Source organism: Trachypithecus francoisi, unplaced genomic scaffold (assembly GCF_009764315.1).
Source record: "Trachypithecus francoisi isolate TF-2019V2 unplaced genomic scaffold, Tfra_2.0 Lachesis_group10, whole genome shotgun sequence".
NCBI lineage: Eukaryota > Metazoa > Chordata > Mammalia > Primates > Cercopithecidae > Trachypithecus > Trachypithecus francoisi.
The window spans coordinates 37,027,395-37,051,261 of NW_022681455.1; the positions used below are offsets into that span (position 1 = coordinate 37,027,395).

At 49.4% G+C, this 23,867-nt stretch overlaps 1 long non-coding RNA gene across 3 annotated transcripts; it reads right to left on the reverse strand.

Moving 5' to 3' along the window:
- Positions 1 to 9,164: 9,164 nt before the first annotated feature.
- LOC117087146 lies at positions 9,165 to 20,634 on the reverse strand. Of its 3 annotated transcripts, XR_004438697.1 has the most exons (5): positions 20,595 to 20,634; positions 15,101 to 15,306; positions 14,476 to 14,587; positions 11,336 to 11,480; positions 9,165 to 9,292 (listed from the first exon to the last, which is right to left on the reverse strand). It is a non-coding gene; the product is annotated as an uncharacterized LOC117087146 (long non-coding RNA). The 3 variants fall into 3 exon arrangements; XR_004438696.1 differs by lacking the exon at positions 20,595 to 20,634 and having other exon boundaries at positions 15,101 to 15,481; XR_004438698.1 differs by lacking the exons at positions 14,476 to 14,587; positions 20,595 to 20,634 and having other exon boundaries at positions 15,101 to 15,481.
- Between the last annotated feature and the right edge of the window lie 3,233 nt (positions 20,635 to 23,867).

Consider the following 23,867-nt stretch of genomic DNA (forward strand, 5'->3'; position numbering starts at 1 on the left):
AAAAAAAAAAAACAAAAAAAAAAAACAAAAAAAAAAAGACCCTAAGTGAGCACTGCCCAGATGTATCCTTCTCAAATTTCTGACCAGCAAAAACAGTATGAGAAAATAATTATATTGTATTTCTTTTTTTTTTTTTTTGAGATGGAGTCTTGCTCTGTTGCCCCGGCTGGAGTGCAGTGGTGTGATCTCTGCTCACTGCAAGTTCCGCCTCCCAGGTTCACACAATTCTCCTGCCTCAGTCTCCGAGTAGCTGGGACTACAGGCGCCTGCCACCGTGCCAGGATAATTTTTTGTAATTTTAGTAGAGATGGGGTTTCACCGTGTTAGCCAGGATGGTCTCGATCTCCTGACCTCGTGATCCACCCATCTCAGCCTCCCAAAGTGCTGGGATTACAGGTGTGAGCCACCGCGCCTGGCCCATTTTATTGTATTTCTAAGCCACTGAGCTTCTGGATAATATGTTATACAGTCATATATAACTAATACATAACTATCAATAAGGGACTGTGTCTAGCCAATAGGGGACTACTTAAATATATTATGATAGATGCATATAATAAAATATTATGCAGTACCGACTTGGAAAGCTCTACAAGATAATTTCTTAAGTGAAAAACGCAAAGTGCAGAATAGCATAAAGGATACTGCTGTCTTAGTTCATTTTGTGTTGCTATAACAGAATACCACAAGCTGGGTAATTTATAAAGAAAATACATGTATTTGGCTCATAATTCTGGAGGCTGGGAAATCCAAGAGCATGATGGTGGCATCTGGTAACGGCCTTTGTGCTGCATCATCCCACGGCAGAAGGTGGAAGGGCAAGAGAGGGCAACAGCAGGAGAGCAGAAGAGGGCCAGACTCACTTTTTTTTTTTTCAGACGGAGTCTTGCTCTGTCACCCAGGGTGGAGTGCAGTGGTGCGATCGCAGCTCACTGCAACCTCCACCTCCCAGGTTCAAGCAATTCTCCTGCCTCAGCCTCCTGAGTAGCTGGGATTACAGGCACATGCCACCACGCCCGGCTGATTTTTTTGTATTTTTTAGTAGAGGTGGGGTTTCACTGTGTTAGCCAAGATGGTCTCGCTCTCTTGACCTCGTGATCTGCCCGCCTGGGCCTCCCAAAGTGCTCAGATTACAGGCATGAGCCACTGTGCCTGCCCCAGACTCACTTTTATAATAAGCCCATTCTTAAAATAACTAACCCACTCCCACAATAATTGCATTATCGTGGCTCTGCCCTCATGACCTAATCACCTCTTCTTAGACCTCACTTCCCAACACTGTCGCATTGGAGATTAAGTTTCCAACGCATGAACTTTGGGGGACACATTCAAACCACAGCAACTACTATTTGTGGAAAAAAAAATAGTGGGGTACAGTGGCTTACGCCTGTAATCCCAGCATTTGGGGAGGCTGAAGCGGGAGGATCACCTGAGGCCAAGAGTTCGAAACCAGCCTGGGAAACATAGCAAGACCTCGTCTCTATAAAAAATACAAAAATTAACTGGATATTGTGGCATGTGTGCCTGTAGTCACAGCTGCTGGGGAGGCTGAGGCAGGAGGATCACTGGAGCCCAGGAGTTCAAGGTTGCAGCGAGCTATGATCACATCACTGCACTCCAGCCTGGGCAACATAGAGAGACCTCGTTTCTACTAAAAATTAAAACAAAACAAAGCAAAGCAGCCTGTCATGGTGGCATATGCCTATAGTCCCAGCTATTTGGGAGGCTGAGGCGGGGGATCACTGACCCAGGAGTTTGAATTGCAGTGAGCTACAATTGCACCACTGAACTCCAGTCTCGGCGACAGAACAAGATCCTGCCTCTGAAGATATATATATATATTCTGTGTGTATGTGTGTGTATATATATTCTATGTGTGTGTGTATATATATTCTACATATATATATACACACTATATATATACACACACATATAGAGAGAGGTATATATGTACATATGCATAGAGATAATATACATATATTTTGTAATGTGTATATATACACTATATATTATCTATTCAAAAGTAAATAAAGTTGAACTTTTAAAATAATGCTTTGTCTTTAACTCAGAAGTTTCACTTCTACGAATTTATCCTTAGTAAATGATCATGGCAAAGATTTAGCTTAAAGGATGTTATCACAGCTTCATTTGATATTGTGAAAAAGGTAAAACAACCCCATTTTTCAACAATAGGAAATCTGTTGAATAACTTCTGCCATTCTCATACTCGGCCACCGTCTTAAATAGCCTCTTAGAAAATGATTCCATGCCCTGTGAAGTGATCATGATATACTTATTGATAAGAAGTTATGACATGCCGCCATGTAATCTTATCTTTCAAGTCAATTTAATTATATAAGTGTAGATTGAGATGTAGATTAAGACACAGAGAGAGATGAAGACACATACAGAAATCAAAATGTTAACACTGATCTCTGGGAGGTCCAATTACTTTTGATTTTGTTTTCTTCTTTTTCACCTGTGTTTTTCAACAATAAATGTGCTACTTTGTAAAAACACAAATGCCACAAATTTGTCTTTTATTTGTTAAGGGCTCATAGATGATTCTATAAATAGCAGCTCCAGATAGAGAATTTGAAACTTTGTTTTTAAAGAGAACAGAGTTTTCAAAGTCAAAGATGACCAGACATACTTCGTTTGGTTAGAGAGAGCTGCCGGGCCTGTTCTAAAAAGTCCTACCATGTCGGTGACAACACTGACCCCCTCCCAGTCCAGCTGACCAGTGGTGGCCATGTCCAGAGGGGACATCCTGAGTGCAGGCTGTGTCCCTAAACTACCTCTAATCAAAACTAGTAGGCATGGGAGGTGCCAGAATTTCCATAAGATAGTGTTGCGACCAGTATCCAATCTGCACTTCCAAAGCCAGCCCACTGTTTGTACTTACATCATAACTTCAAAAGTGGGCTGGGGCCAGCTGGGTGCAGTGGCTCACACCTATAATCTCAGCACTTTGGAAGGCTGAGGTAGGAGGATCACTTGAGGTCAGGAATTCGAGATCAGCCTGGGCAATATAGTGAGACCCCATCTCTAAAACATTGTTTTTAAACCAGCCAGGTGTGGTGGCTTGCACCTGTACTCTCAACTACCCCGGAGGCTGCGGTGGGAGGATGGCTTGAGCCCAGGAGTTTGAGGCTGCAATGAGCTATGATGGTGCCACTGCACTCCAGCCTGGGAGCAAAACTCTGTCTCAAAAAAAAAAAAAAAATCATAAGTGTTACAAGTTGAATTGTATGCCCCCAAAACTCCTATGTTGAAGTCCTAACCCCAAGTACGTCAGAATGTGATTGCATTTAAAGACAGGCTCTTCACAGAGGTAATTAAGGTAAAATAAGGTCATGAGGATGGGCCCTGATCCAATCAGAAGAGGAAATGAGGAGAGACATGTGCAGAGGAAAGACCACGTGAAGAGAAAGAGAGAAGACGGCTCCCGGCCAAAAAGAGAGGCTTCCGAAGCCAGCCCTGATGACACTGTGCTCTTGGACTTCAGCTTTCGGAACTGTGAGAAAATAAACTTCTGTGTTTAAGCCACCCAGTCTATGATACTTTGTTATGGCAGCCTCAGTAAATGAAGACATCATGTTTCCTAAAGACACTTTCTTTTTTTTTTTTTTTTGAGATGGAGTCTTGCTCTGTTGCCCAGGCTGGAGTGAAGTGGCGCGATCTTGGCTCACTGCAACCTCCATCTCCCAGGTTCAAGCAATTCTCCTGCCTCAGCCTCCTGAGTAGCTGGGACTACAGGGCGCACGCTTCCACACCCAGCTAATTTTTTGTATTTTAGTAGAGTCAAGGTTTCACCGTGTTGTCCAGGCTGGTCTTGAATTCCTGAGCTCAGGCAATCTGCCCGCCTTGGCCTCCCAAAGTGCTAGGATTACAGGTGTGAGCCACCATGCCTGGCCCTGAAGACACTTTTTAATGTATACTTTATAGAAGACTGAGAAAATGTCCATTGTCCAAAACAAAGGGTATTATCTTCTGGTGGTGCCTCTGAGGTATAGAGCTGATGGCAATTATGGGGACTTTGGGCACCTCCAGCCCCCAGGCACCTTCACTGCAGGCTGCAGGTTTGCACCCCAGCCTTCCCAGCAGGCAGAGGTCTAGAAGCAATCCTACCACACCACGAGCCTGGAGATCCCGGGTCTCAGCTCCTGGTGGGGCCCAGGTCCCTATGCAGAACTGCAGCCTGGCCCTGAGGCCCTATCTGGTCTCACCAGTAACCTCTGCAGGGACCTTCTAGGACCTGCTTTCATCTATCTGACATTCCTATCAGAGGGGTCTTCCTGCCTCCCAGACCAGACCCCATCTCTATCCCCAGAGCTTCTAGCTCATTCCCTCACCACCACCCTGCTGCTATTAGACCCAGGGTTGTGGTTTCTGGGCTGGAGCAAATTCACTGTCTCCATATCCCCAGCCTGTCTTCCAAGGGCCCTAGAGGCCCAAGCATTCTTATTCTCGAGGCCACATGCTTCTGTGTGTCAAATATATTCAAATGCACCCACATGCATTACATATAATTTACATAAACCATAGGTGTTAAGTTGCAATTGTCTAGTTAACATTTGGTAGTCATTTAGTAATTTCACTGTTAATAGTTTACTTCTCTAGTTTTGAAGCTAATGATGGTCCCCTCCCTGCTGTGGCTCAGGTGTTGCCATGGGCCTTTGCCACTGCTCATGGCTGGGGCACCTCAGTTATGGACCCAGCTGTGGGCCATGCTTGGGGTCCCTTCTAAGGAACTCCAGGCATGCACTGGTGTGCCTGACCCAGGGGAGCCCTCCAAACCCCCCAATATCCAGGTACAATGGCCCAGTCTCCGTGCAGTGCTGTAGGGCAAGAGGGGCGGCCCATTTCCAAGCTGAGATGGCCTCCTCCTCCTCTCTACACCTGCTTCTTGGCTAGCTCACTCACACCTTTGCTTGCTTCCAGCAGATTTTCCACTATGCAAGAAAAGTTAAGGGCTAAGAGGGTCACTCGCCATCACAGAATCCAAAAGTTCTTCCCATTACAGAGATAAGAAAACTGAGGCCCAACCAGGTACAGTGGTTCACGCCTGTGATCCCAGCAGTTTGGGAGGCCGAGGCAGGCAGATCACGAGGTCAGGAGATGGAGACCATCTGGCTAACACGGTGAAACCCCGTCTCTACTAAAAATACAAAAAAAAAAAATTAGGCCGGGCGCGGTGGCTCAAGCCTGTAATCCCAGCACTTTGGGAGGCCGAGACGGGCGGATCATGAGGTCAGGAGATCGAGACTATCCTGGGTAATACGGTGAAACCCCGTCTCTACTGAAAAATACAAAAACTAGCCGGGCGACGAGGCGGGCGCCTGTAGTCCCAGCTACTCGGGAGGCTGAGACAGGAGAATGGCGTGAACCCGGGAGGCGGAGCTTGCAGTGAGCTGAGAGCCGGCCACTGCACTCCAGCCTGGGTGGCAGAGCGAGACTCCGTCTCAAAAAAAAAAAAAAAAAAAAAAAATTAGCCAGGTGTGGTGCAGGTGCCTATAGTCCCAGCTACTCAGGAGGCTGGAGCTTGCAGCGAGCCGAGATCACGCTACTGTACTCCAGCCTGGGCAACAGAGAGAGACTCCGTCTCAAAAAAAAAAAAAAAAAAAAAAAAAGAGAAAACTGAGGCCCTGAGAATGAAGGGTGACCTTCAGGTGCATCCTTGCACTTTGTGGAATTTGAACGTGGAACTCAGCCCTGGGCTGAGGATGAGATTTTGCAATTGCTCAGGGGGCAACCTGGAAGCAAAGTGTCTCCACCCTCCTCAGACCACTGAGACCCTCAGATCTGTCTTCACCCCAGGCCAGTGGACTTCTCCCAGGTTTGGTTGTTGCGTTGCCTTCTCTTGGCAGCACCCTGCTGAAGCCAGGGGGAAGGCTGGAGCTTTGTCCCAGGTGCTGAGTATCTAGGGTTATCAGATAAAATGCAGGATGCCCAGTTACAATTGAATTTCAGATAAATAACAAATAAGTTGTTTAGCACGAAGGTGTCCCAAATGTTGCTGTTTATCTGAAATTCAAATGTAACTGGGCATCCTGCATTTATATTTACTAAACCTGGCCACCCTGTAAGTATCCCTAACCCTCCCCCCTGCAGCTGTGAGTTTTTCTGCCACCAAACAGCATGAGTCACACAGCTGTGGACCTCCAGGCAAATGTTTTTGAACAGAATAGCATCACGGTTTAGGGGAATCCCCTCATTGTCCCCATAACACATGCTTCAACAAAGCAAAAACCTTAAAACAACATCTCTGGGAGGAAAATAAAGAAGGCACCAAGAGTTCCTAATGACTTGGGGAAGGCCCCAGCCACAGCCACATTAGTGCAGCCAAGATGGCCACGACTGGATGGATGGGTCTTCACCTCTGGGAGAGGCACAGCTGGCTTTGACAATTGTGGGAAATTGGAGACCAGACCTTCCCAGCCAACTCCTGTCAAGGTCTGATACTTGTCCTTCCCCACCTTTCTGAGAAGAGGCCTATGAGGAAGAATGGGCTCATGAGCTGTGTGAGCTGAGCAGGTTGCTTGACTGTGGGATCATGATTGTATCTTTGTCATGGCACCATTGTGGGGATTATAGGAGGAAATTAATGTAAAATGCTTGGCCCAGTACCTGATGCACAATAGGCACTTAGAATCAATGGTGACTATTGTTATAAGAATGTCAGGACATGCACTTGGCCATCAAGCCAAGTCTTCCGAAGAGGGTGTGCTTGGAATTATCTGGGCGCCCGTGGTTTGTTGCCCCTCAGAAAGCTGTGACCCTCCAATATAGGCATATCCCCTGGACTGGAATCTGCATTAAGCCAGTGTCATCTGTCAGCTCTTTGTTTGGGTTAGTTGTTTTTTTGTTTTGTTTTGAGACAGAGTCTCGCTCTGTTGCCCAGGCTGCAGTGCAGTGGTGCGATCACAGCTCACTGCAGTGTCGACTTGCCGGGCTCTAGCTATTCTCCCACCACACCCTAGTATCTGGGACTACAGGCACACACCACCACGCCCAGCTAATTTTTTAATTTTTTAATTTTTTTTTTTTAAGAGACAAGGTCTCACTCTGTTGTCCAGGCTGGTCTTGAACTCCTGGGCTCAAGCAATCCGCCCGCCTTGGCTTCTCAAAGAGCTGGGATTATAGATGTGAGCTGCCGTGGCCAGCCCTGGGTTAGATTTTTAGTCCCTCATCAGGGTCCTGAGGAAGCCGGACTCAGAAGAGTTCAGCTTTGAAGGTAGAAGAAGCAAGTTTTCTAGCTGGGATGCCCCAAGGGTAGCAGGACCATCCTTCCTAAGTGTGTGTGTTGGTTGGGGGGGGCGGGTATCAAGGAGTGTGTCCTTGGAGGAGGGAGAAAGGAGGGGCCGTGGGAAGGGGCCTGTGGAATGCACGTGTCTCATTTCCTCTTTCGGAATGTCCACTATGAGCCCCAAGAAAGGAGCTTCGGTTAGAACTGGGGTGAGGAAAGCCCCCAAAGGTCAATCTCTCTTCTTTTAACACTTGGCTCTACTGAGGGCCTGGGGGTTGGAACACCCACCTTCTTAGAAAGAAACTGAAAGGCCTTAGGAGAAACTCCGCCACTTCCCCTTCCTTGATAAGAGGAACTTGGCGTTGCCCTGACAGGAAAGTCTTGGTGGGGCTTCTCGGAAGCCGCCACCGCTGCACTGCTGAGCAAAACCACAGGCCAGGGGCCGGGCCAGGGGCCAGGCTAGTGAGGACTGGCCATTGATAAAGTCGCAGGCTCCATCTAAGCCCATGGGCAGAACTGGGGAGCTGCCAACATTTCCTCTTCCAGCACCACCTGCCAGCTCCTGTTTGGGAGCCACCAACCCCTCAGCTCTGCCAGTGGGTCCCTCCCCACTCTCACCAGTCCTCCAACCAGGATCGTCCTGTGTCTGCGTTCTGGACCCGCAGCTATGCCCACCATCCAGCAAAGCTCATCCATCTAGCCCCCAGCCCCCAGAGAGGCACTGAGTCTCCCGTGGGGTCCTGGGGGACCTCACAGGCACGCGGAGCTGTGTTTTGGAATAGGTCACACTATGTGAGCTGCTTTGGATGGCCTAGTAGGTTAAGGAAAAAGGTCTTCTGCTGGGCATGCAGGAATACTTGACTTAACGGTGACTGCTATCTGCTGCGTCCATTCAGAGATCAGAAACAGGTTTTTCTCTGGGACTGGGGATGCCTCTCCCCATCCCTGATACATCCCAGGGCAGCTGCTGTGGCAAGGGGGACAGTGCACAGGGACAGATCACATCCCAGGCCAGCCCCAAAGGGGCCGAGAGACCCTTGGGTCCTAAAGGGTCCCTAAGCTTATTTCTACTAAGCTTTAGTATAAACATGTCAGGATGGTGTGGCACCGTAGTCCGGCCACCACTGTGGGGACAGGGTCCAGCCTGCATGGCCTTGCACAAGACCTGTGCCAGGGACCCCCATGCTCCATTCCAGCTCCTCTTCCAGGCTTTGCTGTGATGAGCCTCTGCCCCCTTCTCCCAGCCTTCTCCTGCTCACCCTGTGAGACGGAGCCCCAGTCCAGATGGGTAGGTGCTGCCTGCATGACCTCACTGAGCATATCCCCCAGAGACCCTTGTCCGCATCACTTGGTGGTTGCTCTGACCATCACCAGGCCTGTAGGCTCCCGGGTAACAGCAACAGTGGGTTTGGCATCTCTGGATGAACATTTGATGAGGTAATAAGTAAATGGGTGAATTTAGTGCTATCTACCAGGCCTTGTGGCTGAGAGCCCCACGTGCCCACATGCTCAGACATCCACGTGTGGGCAAGTGCACCCGCGTGCGGCAGGAGGAGACACGTGCACGCCTGCCATGGTGTCCCTGAGACGTGTGTCTGTGGATCCCTGCGTTTGTCCCCAGCATCACCCATGACGCCAGCCAGCAGGTGGCGCTGCGCCCCTCCTCTGCGGGTTCGTTGGTCCAAATCGCCGGTGGCTGTCAAGACTGAAGGGGCCCCAGCAGGCACAGGGAGCCCAGCTCCCTCCTCCTACTGGGGGTCAGGGCAGCCTGGGTCTTGTGGGGAATCAGCCTGGTCTTCTGACCCAGCAGTCAAAACCCTAGTCCAACCCATGTGAGTAGGGCCATCTGTGTGCTCAGCGCGGAACTGGACCCAGACACCGCAGGAGGCACTGACGTCCATGCAGCTGCAGAGCTGCAGAGCGTCGAAGTAAAGGCATGGGCTCGCACTCCCAGCCCTGTCTCTGCTGGCTGTGTGGCCTCGGGCAAGTTCCTTAACCTCTCTGAGCTCGTTTCCTTGTCTGTTAAGTAGGAATCATGGCAATCTGTAAAATGAAATAATCAGTGTAAAACATGGGCCACAGTGGGGCCCTACCAAAAGGCAGCAGTTCTCACACTTTATGTCTGGAGGGCTTTTGAAAACACAGAGGCCCCGACTCCAGAGGAGTGGCAGATTCAGTAGGTCTGGGGAGAGGCCTGTGACTCTGCATTTCTAAAGAGTTCCCAGGTGGTGCTGATGCTTCGGGCCTGGGGACTACACTGTGAGGACCAGTGCATACAGGATGCTTGGTGGCAGTCACGAGAGACCCACAGGGTTATACACAAGGCAGGAAGCATCAGCCTCCAGCGAAGACACAGAGGGGCAAACTCCAAGGGCTGCAGGGGGCCCAAGGGGGGACACACCCCCATGACGGGGGTGGCTGGAGAGGGAGAAGGATGGGCCTCTGGACCTGGCTCTCCCCACCACAGCTATCAACGTAATCCCCATCCTGACTGCACCTGCCGGCCCTGCCCGGAGCAGGTGGACCCTGGAGCCCTGGAAAGGATGGGTTAGTTGGCTCTCAGTTCCTGGCTTGGCAAACACTGTGCTCCAGCTTCTAGGAACGCATATTTTCTCCCCCCCTCTTTTTTTTTTTTTTTGAAACAGGATCTCACTTTGTTACCCAGGCTGGAGTGCAGTGGCTCGATCATAATTCACTGCAGTCCCAACCTCCCTGGCTCAAGCAATTCTCCCGCCTCAGCCTCCTGAGTGGCTGGAACCACAGGTGTGCACCAATGCAACCAGCTAATTCTTTAATTTTTTGCAGAGACAGGGGTGTCACTCTGTTGCCCAGGCTGGTCTCGAACTCCTGGACTCCATCGATCCTCCCACCTTGGCCTCCCAAAGTACTGGGATTACAGGTGTGAGCCACCATGCCTGGCCCCTTTTTACATATTAGTTTCAAGTCAGAAAGGTAATGCATGGCCATCTTAGAACATTAGTACAATGCAGAAAACTGTAAAGAAGAAAATGAAAATAGTAATCCAAACTTCAGTCAGCCAGAGCTAATCAGCATGTCCATCTTAGAACATTAGTACAATGCAGAAAACTGTAAAGAAGAAAAATGAAAATAGTAATCCAAACTTGAGTCAATCAGTATGAGTCTATTTCTTTTTCTTGTCTATGTGTCTACCTCATGCATACCATGGTATCCACTTGACATCATAGCATAAGTGTTGTCCTTTGATGTTAAAACTCTCAGAAACGTGAATTTAAGCACAGCACAACCACCCAGTACAAGGTGCCAGACTATATCTGCTTGACTTAAACACTCCCTACTGTTGGACATGCAGGCTGTGTATTTATTTATTTGGTGATTATAAACAACCCCTTGTGAAGGGCTTGATGCGTCAGCACTGTCTGCATTTCAGATGGCTTCCCCAGAGGAACTTCCTTGAAAGGGATTCACTGGGTCAAAGGGCATCAAAGTTTAAAACTCCTGATGCATATGGACAAAACGCTTTCCAAAAATGTGCTGGCTGATGGTTCCACCCAGGGTGGGAGGGAGACGACAGCCTGCTCAGCCCAACTCACATGAAACCCTGTTTAGCCCAATTCATGACATCTGAGATTAAACGAGGAGGCCCAAGCACCCAGGCAGGGAAGAAGGGCCCAACACTGTCCAAACTCCACGTTGGTCAACCTGCAGAGTGCCATGTCCCATGCCACACTCCAGGTAGAAGATGTGGCACCTCAGGCCAAGCATGACCTGGGCAGAGCTGCCCTCCTGCTCTTGGAGCCAGGATTGTTCTTCAGCCCTCACTTTCTTCCATACCTCATGTCCTAGTAGCCTCATGGGGCTACTTTCAAAACATCCCCAGTTGGGGATGGTGGTGCACACCTGTGGTCCCAGCTACTCAGGAGGCTGAGGGAGGATTGCTTGAACCCAGGAGTTCAAGGCTGGAGTGAGCTATGGTCGTGCCACTGCACTCCAGCCTGGGCAACAGAGTGAGACTTCACCTGTAACAAATTAATTAATTTTAAAAACTCCACATCCTGAATGTGACCACAGCTCCCCACTCCACCACTACCCTGGCCCACCTCTCACCTGGTTATCTCAGTAGCCACCTCTTGGATTCTCTGCCTCCCTGTCACTTGCCCCCTTAGAGTCTGTTCTCCATAGAGTCTGTTCTCCATAGAGTGTGTTCTCCGTAGTCTGTTCTCCATAGCAGTCAGAGAGATCCTTTCAAAACCTAGGGTACATCAGGTCAGTCCTGAGCTCACAACCGTCCAGTGGCTCTTTCACGTGGGGTAAAAGCAAAGCCCTTACTATGGCCCACAAAGCCTTTAGGACCTGTGCCTCCCGCACTCCCATCACCTCCCTTACCTAATGTCCTGCCACTCCCCTGCACCCACTCAGCTCCCTGGTGCTCCTCAGAACACTTCCAAGTGCATTCCTGCCTCAGGGCCTTTGCACTTGACATTACTCCTGCCTGGCATATTTCCTCAGGTATCCACAGGGCTCCTCTGCTCAACTGTCATCTCAAAACAACTACAAGCAAATAGGACCTGCTCTGGGAAGGCCCTCACTGATCAGCCCGTCTGAAGGAGCACCCGGGCCCCTCTCTCTTCCCTCATCCTGCATCGTGCTCCCTCACTCTGCGATTATTCTCTGCCCTCGCCAGTAGAAGAAAGCCTCCCCAGGGCCGCGCTCTGTCTGTCTCGTTCACTGCTGCATCCCCAGCACCTGCTGTGCTGCGTGGCTCCCGGTCGGTGCTCCACCGTACATCTGCTGAATGTTGACCTGAATGGGAGATTGCACTGTCTGGGTATGTGCATGTGGCTTCCCCTGCCTGGGTGATACCTTACTGTCTCTAAGGTCCCCAGCTTGCAGATACTGCCTGGCACTTAGTAAGTAGCCAGGTTGGATTCGTTGTACAAATGGACACATGAAGAGAGAAAGGAACTCACAGCAGAGCAGGAGAGACCACGGCATGGGGGTCAGGAAACTGGAATTCCAGATAAACCCCTGGCACTCACCGTCATTGAGGCCTTGGGCAAGTCACTTCACCTCTTCGAACCTTAGTTTTTCACCCATAACATGGGCATGGTGAACCCTGTGCTGTTGGCCTCACAGGGCTGTTGTGAGGATTACATGACAAAGGCAGGTCAGCCAGGCACAGGGACAGCCCTGCTCAACCTGCAGCTCTCCCACGAGGCTCCACCTGACACCTCACCTTGCCAGGCCAACCACTCCTTTCTCTGAGCCCCCAGGGAGCCTGTCATAGATTGTGTGTGTGTGTGTGTGTGTGTGTGTGTGCATGCACCCTGCTGGTGTTTTTATGAAAGTTATATTTGTGTGATTACCCTCCCCAAACTGTGTCCCCCTTGAGATGGGGCCTGCCCCACTGTCTTTGCGTCGTTGGTCCCACCCCGTGCCCGGCAGCCAGGAGTGCTCCTGGGACGCCTGATGACTGACCACATACATTTGTTGAATGCTATCAACGTATGAGTGTGATGTGAGTAACTACAGGTGGCGGCTTTAGGCCTGCACAGATGGCTGGGGTGAGGCAATTCAGCAAGGGGCTATTTGGGTTCTGGGGCAGGAGGGCCTGGTGGGGCCTCAAGTGCCCCCCCTGGAGGAAGGGAGGGAGGTGGTGCTGGACTGGCCAAGTTCACTGTGAGCCGAGGGCTGGACATCTTCCTCCCCAAACATGGGCCACATTGGCCACATCTTCTGAGCTTCGGGGTGGAGGCCTGGCTGCCCACCTGCATTCCTCACTCTGTATACCCATGATCTCATCCCGGCCCTCAGCCACCCACAGGGCAGGAGGCTCTGCCCATTGTGCAGATGAGACAGCCATGCCCTGCCCTGGGATGGTCATTTGGCCTGGGCTCAGGGCACTCTAGTGGGTCCCAGGCTCCGGCGGGGTGGGTGGAATGTGGTCACGGAGGCCACCCCACACTGTCCTATTGGATTTAATGAGCCCCATTGGTCTGTCCATACCCTGAATAAGCTCTGGTCTACCGACCCTCCTATGGGCTGCTGGGGCCGGGGAGGTCCCAGGGTTTTCCAGATTCAGCTGTCCTCCCTGTGTAGTCTCAGGGACCCAGACAGGGCTGGCTGACAAACAGGTCCTGCCCGGGAGGGGCGTGGGGCTGAGCGAGCGAAACTCCTTTTAGGAAGGAAATCTCAGGCCAGGTTGAGAAACCAGCGTCTTGCCAAGGCCTGGGGGGTGGGGGAGCCCAGGTGAGCCGACTCAGTCCTCAGGAATGGGTGGGGTCTCCAGGAGAGGCGGGCACTTCCTCCACCCCAGCCCAGGGTCCTGTTCAATCCTTATTGAGGAGTTTCCTGGCGACAGGCAGTGACCTGTCGGCTGCCTGTGTGGGAAGCCGCTTGGCGTGGCCCTCCCCATCTCATTAGTGGTGATTCACCCGGACTCACCTGGCTGTCAGGGACCTGTCCCACTGCCCGCTGGAACCAGCTCAGCCAGCACCCTCGGAGGGGGAGAGACCTCGTTCCCTCAGCTCCCTGTCCTCCATGGTGTCCAGGGCAGAGTGTGCCAGGCACACAGTCAGAGCTCAGAATTCATTCATTTGACTAACAAATATTTACTGAGCACCTACTGTATGCCGGGCACTGGGTGAGGTGCTGGGGCTACAGAGTGAACCAGGCAGACCCAAATCCCTGCCCTCTTGGAACTCACATTCTTGTGGGAAAAGTCAGACAGTAAACAAATAAATAAGTGAATCACATAAGCTGTAGAAGCTGGTGAGTGCTGTGGAGAAAAACAAAGCCAGGAAGAGTGTGAGATGGGGGCCATGCCTTTAAATAGGGTGTTCAGGGAGGGCCTTTCTGAGAATGTGGTATTTGAGCAAAATCTGATGAGGTAAAGAAGGGAACTGTGTAGATGAGGGAGAAATAAGCTGTACCAGGAAACAGCGAGTACAAAGGCCCTGAGGTGGGGGTGGAAGTCGGGGTGGTCTCAGGAACAGCCAGGAGACGCGTAGCTGAAGCAAGCTGGCAACAAGGCAGGTAGCAGAAGATGGGGTCAGAGAGGTGGAGGCAGTGCAGACTTGTGGGGTCTTATAGGCCTTTGTAAGAACTTTGGCTTTTTCTCAGTTGATTTCTGTCAAAATGCTCCCAAATCCCCCAGTTGAACCTGAGACCAGCCCCTCAGTCTTCTGCCCAGCTTGGAGCTCGGAGACATAACTCAAGGATCAGGGGTGTTTTCTCCGGGAGGCTACCTTCTAGCAGGGTCTGGGTGGATGAGTTTGCTGGGCAGGTGTGAGGTGCCTGTGGAGCACATGTGAAGAGGAGGAAGACTGTTCAGGACACAGGTACCTGCTGCAGGGGGATCTGGTGGGAAGAGAAGCAGAAAGGAGCTAAGGCTGAAAGAGAAAGGTGAGGCCCGTACTGTAAGAGCCAGCCTCACTCAACCCACCCCAGCCTGTCCTCTTCCAGGCTCAGCCGGGCCTGTGCCCCAGCTGACACTCCATGCTCCGACCTCTCTCTTTACTCTGGACCTTTGCACTGCTCTTCCTTCTGCCTGGAAATCCTCACTGTCCTTTGCCTGGTAAATTCCCATGCATCCTGGCAGTCTTGGCTTAGACATTACGAAGTGGTCCCTGAGGTCCCAGAGCAGGGGCTCCTCCCATGGGCCCAGCATGCCCCCCACTGAAGTGTGCTTCACATCGTATCATAACTGCCCACTGTGGGGTCTTGCTTCTCTGTGAGACCATGGCCTCCACAAGGGCTTTTGGACCATGTTGGGGTTTGCCTAGAACAGAGGCTGCCACGGGTGCAAGCAAACGTGCACTAGGATTTGGATCCCTCAGATGCTTCCAAGCAGAATAACAAGATCAGACTCACATTTGAAAGACGACTGTCACTCCAGCGTCTATGTTGGGGGAGTGGGCGGGGCTGGAGGTGGGCAGCAGCTTAGAGGCTACTGCAATAGTCCAAGCAGACGCAAGGAAGGATAGAACCAGTGAGTCAGCTGCCGGGAGCAAGAGGAGGAGCACGATCTGGGAGAAGCTTTTGGAAGAGACATCAGCAGGACCTGGTGGCCACTGGCCCTGGAGATAGTGAGAAGGGAGTGGAGGGTGGCTCCAGCTTTCCCTCTGTTATTTTGTGTCCTTCCTCCTGTCTTGCCGGTGATATGACTTCCTTAGGCACAATGTAGTGCAGTGGTTATGAGCACAGGTTTTGGAGCCCAACTCTGGGTTCAGCTGTCATCTCCACTACATACTTGCTGGGTAACATTGGGACAGATTTACTCAACTTCTCTGTCCCTCAGTTTACCCATCCGTAAGGTAAGGATGGTAACTGAGATTTAATTACTGCATTTCATGGATTCTAAGATGATTAAAATTGATCTCCATTTTAGCATTTCTGAAATCAGCGTGAGTCTGAAAATCAATGGCATGTCAAGGATTAATCGGCTGCATCGTTTAGTGGTACACAAATAACACTATGTCTAATGATTGATGGAACTGTAGATTTGATGAAACACAAAAATACACGGAGAGACCAGTACTAGCATGTCATAAGGGGTGAATAAATGTTAGCTGTTATTATTATTGTCATAATTTGTTTTCTGGAGAATCATTTGTCATACAAGGTAACAAATGCCCAATAAGAATAAGAGACAAATATAATTAGGAGCTAAAAAAGAAAAGAAAGCCGGGTGTGGTGGCTCATGCCTATAATCCCAGCACTTTGGGAAGCCAAGGTGGGTTGATCACTTGAGGCCAGGAGTTCGAGACCAGCCTGGGCAACATGGTGAAACCGTGTCTCCACCAAAAATAAAAAAATTAGCCAGTCTCATGACCTGGTCTCAAAATAAATAAACAAATAAATAAATAAAAATAAATAGATTAAAAATTTTAAAAAGAGAGAGAAAAGAAGCTAATTCATAAATAGATACAAAGCCTTAAATTTTTTAGTAATTTCCCCCTCCTCCAAATTCTCAAAGCTTAATGCTTCCCCTGAAAGGTCCTGTAGAATTCTGCCAAAGTTCCAGAGAAAACTTTAGAAATTCCTCATTCACAAAGGGGACCAGAACTTCTGGCTCCCTGACCGGCAGGGGGAACCAGGGCATGTCCCTGGATGACTTTGGGGGTGTTCCCTGTGTCCTTGTGAATTTCCCTGAGTCACCATTACTCACTGCCCACAATCAGGGCTCTGCTACCTTCCAACCAGGAGAGCAACACCCAGGGATCAAGGGCCATCCTCAAACAAAAGTGTGATTATAACGCGTTCCGCACGGGCTATAAACCGTCCCCAGCTACGGACAGCAGGGTGACCCTCACCAGCGTCTTATTTCTGGTCTCCTGGGTTGTGTTCCTGCCTACTGACTTGGCAAATCCCAGGCGACTCGCCTTGTTTTCTCTCCTCACTTAAATACATGTCTGGAAAAAGCCTCCACCCCCACAGACCCTGCTGTGTGTGGAGAGGGTGGCAGGCCCGGAGGAGGAGGAGAGACAGGGCAGCTGGCTTGCAGAGCCTCCTGCTCCCTGTGGAGAAGACTTAGCCCAGGCAGGTGCCCCTAGACCCTGCTACTGGGGGAAGCAACACTTCCCGAGTCCTGCGCTCCTTTGGGCTCAGCCAGGACCATTTGCACAGCTCTGATTCTCTCCTGCTGTTGTCTGCATTGACAGGGGACCGTCTTGGCTACCCGCACCCTGTCCGGCTCACACACCAGGGCCTGGTGACAAGGGCAGCCTCAACCTCCCAGGCTCAAGTGACCCTCCCACCTTGGCCTCTCGAGTAGCTGGGACCACAGGCGCACGTGGCCACACCCAGTAAATTTTTGTATTTTTTTGTAGAGACAGGGTTTCACCACGTGGGCCAGGCTGATCTCAAACTTCTGGGCTCAAACAATCCTCTTGCCTCGGCCTCCCCAGATACTGGGATTATAGGCAGGCATCGCCATTTCCTTTTCCCAGCTGAGGAAACTAGGCCCAGTGATAGAAACTGATTTACAAGAGTCCGAGTGCTCCCTCTCATTGACAGAAAGGAAATGGGCTTTCAACATGAGTGCTCCATTTCCTCCAATTGAGCATAAGTTCCTTGGCAACAAGCCATACTCATCTTGTACTTCTTGACTTGCTGGAAGAATTAAGCACAATGCTGGGCACATGCAGTTAGTGGGTATCAAACACTTTAAATCAAACTAGTTGATTTAAAGTAAATAAATAGGCCCGCAAGGCAGCTCAAGCCTGTAATCCCAGCACTTTGGGAGGCCAAGGCAGGCGAACCTTCCGAGGTTAGGAGTTCAAGACCAGCCTGGCCAACATGGTGAAATCCTGTCTCTACTAAAAATACAAAAAATTAGCCAGGAGAGGTGGCAGGTGCCTGTAATCCCAGCTACTTGGGAGAATTGCTTGAACCTGGGAGGCGGAGGTTGCGGTGAGCCAAGATCACGCCATTGCACTCCAGTCTGGGCAACAAGAGCAAACTCTGTCTCAAAATAAATAAATAAATATTTAAAATAAATAAATAAAACAACTTTTCAAAGCACCATGATGAATTTTCACAGGAAATACCATTTAAGCACTTTCAGCTCATAAAGCATTTTAATATACATTAGCCTATGTGCTCCCGATGGAGTAACTGGATAAAAAAGATCATTATCGGCCGGGTGCAGTGGCTCACGCTTGTAATCCTAGCACTTTGGGAGGCCGAGGCGGATGGATCACCTGAAGTTGGGAGTTCGAAACCAGCCTGACCAACATGGAGAAACCCCTTCTCTACTAAAAATAAAAAAATAGCCGGGTGTGGTGGCACACGCCTGTAATCCCAGCTACTCAGGAGGCTGAGGCAGGAGAATCGCTTGAACCCAGGAGGTGGAGTCTGCAGCGAGCTGATTGTATCCCAGCCTGGGCAACAAGAACGAAACTCCGTCTCAGAAAAAAAAAAGATCATCATCATCTCTGTTTTACAGATCAGAGGGATGTGTTTAAGATCATGCAACTGGGATTACAATTCTCGTAGGCAGGATTTAACAGGTGTCTCAGGACACCAAAGTCTGTGTTGCCTTTGCAGGTGGCCTGGTAAACTGGGGCTGGGCACCCTATCTCGCTCGTGGTTCTCTGTTGGTCTTGTGCAGTGTTCACCTGCTGCTGAGAGGGCAAGCCTCGATCATCGCAGCCAAATAAACTCCAGACAGTCCTGAAGGCTGCAGGCGCCTTTCTTGAGATTGCAGTTGCTGCAATGAATACTCAGCTAAACACCATGTGCCAGTGAGTGTCACGTGGGGGTATTTCCAGCCTCTGGAAAGGGCTGGTCAGGAGGGTCAGGCCAGAGTCCAGCTAAGCAGAAAGACCTGGCAGTTGGCACCATGCAGGGAGGCACAGACAGGGTCAGGCTGGGGGACACAGGGCCATGCCGTCTACAGGAGCCGAGCAGGTCTGCTGTCCAGGGGATTAGAGATGCATTAGGCCAGAGGGGCTGGAGTGGGCTGGGCAGAGGACCAAGGCTGCTTGCTCTCTGCCCTGTTACTCACTCTTGCCCAAGTGGGCCTGAGGATTCTGGCCTAGAGTGAAGGTGGTCAGTGGCCTGCAGACAGAGCAGTAGGATGGCCCAACCACATCTGTTTGGCCCTTTCATTATGACATTTTTATCCCTGATTACAAAAGTATCTTGTATTCATAATAGACAAACTGAGGACTACCAAAAAACCCCACAAATGCATAAATAAAAATCACCCATAGTGCTATCTTTTTTTATTTCCCCTCCACCCCCGAAATGAAGTATTGCACTGTCGCCTGGGCTGGAGTGCAATAGCGTGATCTTGGCTCACTGCAACCTCTGCCTCCTGGGTTCAAGCAATTCTCCTGCCTCAACCTGCTGAGTAGCTGAGATTACAGACGTGCACCACCACGCCTCACTAATTTTTCTGTTTTTAGTAGAGATGGGGGTTTCACCATGTTGACCAGGCTGGTCTCAAACTCCTGATCTCGTGATCCTCCCGCCTTGGCCTCCCAAAGTGCTGGGATTACAGGCGTGAGCCACCGCACCTGACCTAGTGCTGTCTCTTTTTAACTGTATAAAGTACAAAAGTTGATAAGCAAATGCTGCTGTCTTCTCCCTCTCATCTCTTCCCTCCCCATCCAAGGTCATAACAGTAGCAGTTACTAAAATGCCTTCTCTCTTCTTCTCCTTCCTTTAGAAGGAGTGGTGCAGGGTTTTCCCAAGAGGGGAAACAAAAACTCAACTCAGTCACTGTTTTGATTGAAAACATAAATGTCCATTTCACTCTCATTCTTTTTAAGTATGAAATATGTTGGTGACAAGGCACTCTGGGGAGTTTCCTGGCTCCACCCACTTGGGACACTTTTACTGGCTCCACCTCTGGTCACCCTTACAATCTCGCCCCAGCCAGACCAGAGAAGGAGGCCTCTGGGGTTTGATTTCAAAGCAACCAGGAGGCTTTGCCACCCTTCAGACACCTTTTCATCAGATCACTGATACCCAAAATTCCACCATTAGACATCATTCCTTCAACAGAAAACTTCGTTTTCCCTGAAAATACATGGAAATTGTGAATCCTTTAAGATTATAGGAAGTCAGGTGCATTGGCTCATGCCTGTAATCCCAGCACTTTGGGAGGCTGAGGTGGGCAGATCACCTGAGGTCAGGAGTTGGAGACCAGCCTGGCCAACATGGCGAAACCCCATCTCTGCTAAAAATACAAAAATTAGTTGAGCCTGTTGGCGTGCACCTGTAATCCCAGCTACTCAAGAGGCTGAGGCAGTAGAATCCCTTGAAGCTAGGAGGCAGAGGTTGCAGTGAGCCAAGATCATGCCATTGTACTCCAGCCTGGGTGACAAGAATGAAACTCCATCTCAAAAAAAAAAAAAAAAGTATGGGATAGTAAAAAAATAAGTTGTCATTTTCTTTCCTGAGGACATGGTTTGGCTTTTTAAAAAGATGATGATATTTAGGCCGGGCGCGGTGGCTCAAGCCTGTAATCCCAGCACTTTGGGAGGCCGAGACGGGTGGATCACGAGGTCAGGAGTTCGAGACCATCCTGGTTAACACGGTGAAACCCCGTCTCTACTAAAAATACAAAAAACTAGCCGGGCGAGGTGGCGGGCGCCTGTAGTCCCAGCTACTCCGGAGGCTGAGGCAGGAGAATGGTGTAAACCCGGGAGGCAGAGCTTGCAGTGAGCTGAGATCCGGCCACTGTACTCCAGCCTGGGAGACAGAGCCAGACTCCGTCTCAAAAAAAAAAAAAAAAAAAAAAAAAAGATGATGATATTTATGGGTATGGTTTTCCTGATTATAAAAGTAACACATGTCTTGTAGAAAATGTGGAAAAAAGGGAAAAGCATAAATAAAAAATAATAATAATACTTACTTATAAAGTGTCACCCAGAAGACAGGTATGGTGGTACACACCTATAGTCCCAACTACTCAGGAGGCTGAAGCAGGAGGATCACTTGAGCCCAAGAGTTCGAGGCCAGCCTGGGCAATATAGCAATACATTATCTCTACAAAAAAAAAAAAAAAAAAGATGTTAAAAATATATTCATTAGTTTTCAGTAGAGACGAGGTCTCACTATGTTGCCCAGGCTGGTCTCAAACTCCTAGCCTCAAACAATCCTCCCATCTCAACCTCCCAAAATGCTGGTATTATAGAGGTGTGCCACTATAATAAAGCCAAAAGAATGTTTTATTTTATTTATGTATTTATTATTTATTTATTTATTTATTTATTTTGAGATGAAGTTTTGCTCTTGTTGCCCAGGCTGGAGTACAATGGCACGATCTCGGGTCACCTCAACCTCTGACTCCCAGGTTCAAGTGATTCTCCTGCCTCAGCCTCCTGAGTAGCTGGGATTACAGGCCCATGCCACCATGCCCGGCTAATTTAGTATTTTTAGTAGAGACGGAGTTTCTCCATGTTGGTCAGGCTGGTTTCGAACTCCCAACCTCAAGTGATCCACCCACCTCAGCCTCCCAAAAAGCTGAGATCATAGGCCCCCCAAAATTTTTTAATTAAAAAAAACCACCCAGAGATAACCACAACTATCATATTGATATAAAATTTTCCAGTCTTTTTCTATGTAAATTATGTACAGTGTATAAATGTATGTACACAGGCACTTTCTTATATACACATATTAATGATGCCAAAATGAGAACTTTCCTTTATTATTGTACTATGTCATTAAATGTTCTTGTGCATATAGTTTTAATGTATATAAAAGGTCCTCAAAAAGTTCATAAAAAATGTGTATTATGAAAAAACCTGCATGAATTTCAATTTTTCTTTTGCACCAAAATAGGGTCATACTAAAGTTATAACATGGCCAAAGAAGATCTAGTTTGAGGCAGTGGGGCACAGTGGCTCACGCCCATAATCCCAACACTTTGGGAGGCCAAGGAGGATGAGTCACTTAAGCCCAGGAGGTCGAGAGCAGTCTGGGCAATATAAGGAGACCCCCTTTCTACGTAAAATTTAAAAATTAGCCAAGAGGCCGGGCGCAGTGGCTCAAGCCTGTAATCCCAGCACTTTGGGAGGCCGAGGCGGGCGGATCACAAGGTCAGGAGATCGAGACCATCCTGGCTAACACGGTGAAACCCCGTCTCTACTAAAAAATACAAAAAACTAGCCGGGCGAGGTGGCAGGCGCCTGTAGTCCCAGCTACTCGGGAGGCTGAGGCAGGAGAATGGCATGAACCCGGGAGGCAGAGCTTGCAGTGAGCTGAGATCTGGCCAGTGCACTCCAGCTTGGGTGACAGAGCGAGACTCTGTCTCAAAAAAAAAAAAAAATTAGCCAAGCATGGTGGTGTTTACCTGGGGTCCCAGATACTTGGAAGGCTGAGGTGGGAGGATCACTTGAGCCCAGGAGGTCGAGGCTGCAGTGAGCCGTGATCCTGCCACTGCACTACAGCCTGGGTGACAGAGTGAGACCCTGTCTCAAAAAAACAGAAATAAAAACAAAAAACTAGTTTTAGGCACTAAGAAAGATAAGCTCTCAGTTTGAAAAGAGCTCCTTTCAGAGAAACATGAATTCTGCTAAAACTGAAGCAAGAACACATGTCACATTTATGGTAAAACTTGGGTTGAAGAATGGTGAAATCACTGATGCTTTACAAGAAGTGTATGGGGAAAATGCCCTCCCAAAATCAGCAGTTTATTGTACAAGTGGATAATTTCTTTTTCTTTTTTTCTCTTTTTTTTTTTTTTCGAGATGGAGTCTCGCTCTGTCACCCAGGCTGGAGTGCAGTGGCGTGATCTCAGCTCACTGCAACCTCCACCTCCCAGGTTCAAGTGATTCTCCTGCCTCAGCCTCCCATGTAGCTGGGATTACAGGCACCCACCACCACGCCCAGTTAATTTTTGTATTTTTAATAGAGATGGAATTTCTTTTCTTCTTCTTCTTCTTCTTTTTTTTTTTTGAGACAGAGTCTCGCTCAGCCTCCCAAGTAGCTGGGGCTACAGGAACGTGCCACCACGTCTGGCTAATTTTTGTATTTTTAGTAGAGATGGGGTTTCACTCAGCCTCCCAAGTAGCTGGGGCTACAGGAACCCGCCACCACATCTGCCTAATTTTCGTATTTTTACTAGAGATGGGGTTTCACCATGTTGACCAGGCTGGTCTTGAATTTTTGACCTCAAGATCCACCCACCTCAACCTCCCAAAGTGCTGGGATTACAGGTATAAGCCACAGCCACCTCACCCAGCCTAGAGACGGGGTTTCACCAGGTCAGGCTGGTCTCAAACTCCTGACCTCAGGTGATTCACCTGCCTCGGCCTCCCAAAGTGCTGGGATTACAGGCATGAGCCACCGCGCCTGGCCAACTCATTTTAAGAAGGGACAAAACAAGGTTGATGGAACCTGCAGCGGCAGCCAATCCACAGCAATTTGTGAAGAATTCATCTTGTACACACCCTAATTGAAAAGAACCAATGATTTACAGCAGGAACAACCACCAACACCACTGACATCTCAACTGGTTCACCTTAAATAGTTCTGACTGAAACACCTCAAATAGTTCTGACTGAAAAAGTAGAGGTGAGCAAACTTTCTACTCCAAAGTTTGTGCCCAGAAGCCATTGCGCCCAGATCAGCTGCGGACAACAGCAGGGCTTTCAATGGAAATTTCAAACAAGTGGGATCAAGATCCTGAAGCAGCCAGGCCGGTGGCTCATGCCAGTAATCCCAGCACTTTGGGAGGCAGAGGCGGGCGGATCACTTCAGGTCAGGAGTTTGAGACCAACCTGGCCAACATGGTGAAACCCCGTGTTTACTAAAGGTACAAAAATTAGCCGGGCGTGGTGGTGCATGCCTGTAATCTCAGCTACTTGGGAAGCTGAGGCAAGAGAATCACTTGAACCCAGGAGGTGGAGGTTGCAGTGAGCCGAGATCATGCTACTGCATTCCAACCTGGGTGATACAGTGAGACTCCATCTCAAAAAAAAAAAAGAAAAAATCCTGAAGCATTTCTTCAAATAACTGTAACAGGAACGAGAGATGAAACAGGGCTTTTACCAGTGCGATCCTGAAGACAAAGCATAATTAAAGCAATGGCTACGAAGAGGTGAAAGAGCAAAAGTGGACCATCAAGAGTGAAGATCAGCTGGGGGCAGTGGCTCAGGCCTGTAATCCCACACTCTGGGAG